General features: G+C 37.0%; 1 pseudogene; it reads right to left on the bottom strand.

Annotated features, from left to right (window-relative positions):
* Window positions 1–2,887: 2,887 nt before the first annotated feature.
* Window positions 2,888–3,365, bottom strand: LOC124527962 (prostaglandin E synthase 3-like; annotated as a pseudogene).
* Between the last annotated feature and the right edge of the window lie 303 nt (window positions 3,366–3,668).

Raw genomic sequence — 3,668 nt, 5'->3', positions numbered from 1 at the left:
CATCTTAAGGCAAAGTAGCATGATAATGGCTGATAGGTCAAGATAAGAACCAGAAGGTGACCATATAATTCAGCAACATTACATCACTAATAACCTTGAAAGTTTAAAATAGATGTCATGAGCAAAGTTAGAGGAGTAGACCAATGAATCTAGAAGAATCCCTAAGCTGTATTGAGGGCCTACCTGTGGTTGATAACCATGAAAACAAAATTTATATAAGGATACACACAGTAGATAGAGGTTAAAAAAAGCATTGAGGGTAATCTAAGTCCTTACCATTAAAAACACTTTCCCAAAGGGATTTAACTAGGGGTTTTCTATAGATGAACTCTAAACTACATAGGGAGCTCCATCCTCAGAATTCAAGAGCAAAAGTCAGAAAATGTCATTGTATGATATTGAAAGTAATCATCATCTTCAGAAAACATGTGTTTATTCATTTTCAAAGGTAAGTCACAGAAAGTATTGGTTTGTGGAAGCTCTGTTGATAACACTAATGTGGTCACAATTACTATCAAGTGAATAATCAGTCTCCCCAAACTCATTAAGTATATAATATAAGGTAACTTGGGAGTAATGAATTGTGATAGGTCTAAAAAGTTGGTGACAGAACACTAAGATGGCAGCTTAATACATAAAACGTTAGAGGTGAATGTTTAATAAATAGAAGTATTCAAAGTAGTATTCATGAATACTACAGGTTTCACAAAATGGTCAACAGATTCGTGCAGTTTAAATAAAATACTCCCACTTTGAAACATACATATATGCATGTGTATTCATACATATATGCATACATACATGTGAACATATAAAAATATATGTGTATGGATAGATAAATGTTTTTATCTGAAAAAAAATTAACGTTTACTATCATTTAATCAGAGATGTACACTGACTTCTTAATTGGTCCATGGCCAAATAGTTCCACCCTCTGGGAAAAGGGTGATACACCCAAATATTGAGGTATTGGCAGAGGCACCCTTATCTCCCCTTTCATCATAATGCACACATTTCTGTCCACAAATGAAGAGTCATTCTGAGCAGAGGATGAACACAACTGTTGAAAGATTAGGAAATACAAATGAGCACATTCATTCAGGAAGCTATGAACCATATGATGCTATAGGAATGTAGAGAGAATGTGGACGAGTGAGGAGATGAAGTAGAAATACAATTGTAAATGTTGTGGTATTGATATTAATCATAAGTTTTCCATCTTTACCTGTCTCTCCATTCAAGAAGCTAGTGGGCTCTGTGCTCATTTGGGGGGCGAGATGTGGCAGAGAAGAAAACAGGACAAGACCTGTAAGTCTTTATAATTTTTATTTTCAGAACTTATATGCATCAATTAGGAAGAAGTTTCCCGGTATAAACAATATATATTGAGGGAAGCCAAAGGCAGCAGGAGGCTCCTGTGACACCCAAGAATAAAAAGACATCCCTTGAACTGTAGAGAGAACAGAAGGTAGAGATACATAGAGGAGAGAGAAAGGGAGGAAGTGAAAAAGTGAGAAAAACATAAAGAGAAAAAAAGAGAGAGCAGTGTTGGTGGGTCTTGGGACTAGGACAGCCTTCTGGCAGATCACAGGGGATCTAGCAAGTCACCACAGAGAGGTGTACAGTTTGTCTAGGAAGATGGAGCCCTGGACAATTTCTCCAAAATATTCCGTGTTCCATTTGGCACAGGATAGTTGAAGTCACTGGACCTGGAGTAGCCAAACCAACTGGGTAATGTGTATTTCACTGTCAGACTACTGGAGCAAAGCCAAAGAGTAAGTACATTGTTCTCCTTCCCCCAACTCTTGCTTTGACATAACACTCTAGGATATAGGGAGTGTTGGTGACCCTCAAAGGGACTGAGACTCTTCACCCACAGTGATAAAATAGAGACAGAAATTAAGTCAAATTATAGAAAATTAAGTTGATTTTGAGATCAGATATGTAATATAATTGGATAACTATAAGGATTTGGTCTTAATCTGGAAAGTAATTGAAAACCATTATAAGAATTTAAGTACAGGAATTTAGCATCACAGTTTTGTTTTGATTTTTGTCTTCCAACAGTTTATCAGAAAGAATGTAGACATTAAAAAAAATTCCCACTGTCATAGATATAAATTGAGGTTTTCAGCCTGGGACAAGCTAAATCAAAAAAAGAAATAAAAAATCCAATAATGTATCAGCATTTTTTTCACTCATTTGCCATACTGACAGTTCAAATACAAATTTGGTCTAAATGTACAGACTCTCAAGCAACAATGTACAAAAGTTTAAGGGTCAAACATACCAAATGTACAGTCTTCAAAACCACCTAATTTAGGGCATTTACTACTGTTAGCTAAGATACATCTGGAACAAGTGATCACTTACAAAAATGTGAAGTAATTTTTTTTTTGAAAAATAAAACTTTATTGCAATAATCCTGGAAGATATACTTGAGGAACAAGTTACCAAAGTATCAAACAATTTGTTTCATCAGCCACTTTGAGTCCATGTTCTAAAATCCAAAGTTTAGTTATCTTTCTTCTAAGCCAAGAGCTTCCTATCATTTCAGTATCTATGTTCTGAAGCAAAGGAGACTGAGGTGAAATGTTTTCATTTATCACAACTGCTGTATCAATTGCCTATGACCTCAACAGCACCATGGTAGTCTGAGAAAAGATCATGTATAGGGCTATTGCTTTAGCTGACTTAAAATTGTCCCACACAATGGTACCTATCAACCTTTGGTGAAGCCTTTAAAATAATAAACAGGTTGAAAAATGGGTCAAAGAAGGCAAATACAGCATCTGCCTTTAGAGCTATCAACTCAGGAATTCTCTTACTTATGAAATCTTACAGAGAAGTTATTTTTCTTCCTCAAAATCAGTGATGACAACATTCCTTACTCCAGAGCTGGCGTTTTTACATCATCACTGTCTTGTGAATCATCATCTCCATCTACTTCTGGTCAATCTACATCCTCCTCACCACCCATGTTGTTCATCATCTCAGAGGAATGATCAAAATTAGACATATCTTCATCTGAATCATCTTCCCAGGCTTTCCAGTTACTAAAGTCCACACTGACCCAGTTAAGCTTTGCCCTTTCTTTTGTCAACCTTGGCCATGACTGGCCAGATTCACCTTTGGTAAACAAAATAAAATCACCCTGTCCATTCTTTTATGCTTGGGATCATTTGGATCAATACAGTGAAAAAGATCAATTTCATTTAAATGTTTAAAATTATCACTTCCTCCAGGACAACTGATGGGAAGTTTGGATTTTTTCTAAATTTACATTAACATCTTCACTGTCTTCAACACAAAATCAGTGAAGACGTAGTCCTTTGATCCTACCACTTTGCAGCAGCAGGCTGCATGGTGAACCTGACAGGGGGACCTGGTGAAAGGGTGGGCAGTTCTCTCTGACTCCTCTGGGGTCCCTTCCTCTTCTTGTTTCTCTCAGGCTACAGGGCAGTGTCCCCCTTGATCCCCAGAATGCACCACACATGGATAGAGTGACAACTCTGATCCCAGGAGAAAAGGAAGGTGCCAGACTCACAGTTCCCTATTTGTATAGGGGACTGTCATGGAGGAGATAATACAGGTGAAATATGGCAAAACATGTTTCCTGATGAATGGAAAGATATATCCTTTATTGTATGTTAACAAAATTGGGCCGT

Source organism: Lynx rufus, unplaced genomic scaffold (genome assembly GCF_022079265.1).
Source record: "Lynx rufus isolate CCGP_SWC_20201006 ecotype Redwood Valley unplaced genomic scaffold, mLynRuf1.p SCAF_6, whole genome shotgun sequence".
NCBI lineage: Eukaryota > Metazoa > Chordata > Mammalia > Carnivora > Felidae > Lynx > Lynx rufus.
The sequence above is the reverse complement of the archived record's forward strand: the minus strand, read 5'-3'. Positions and strand labels throughout refer to the sequence as shown.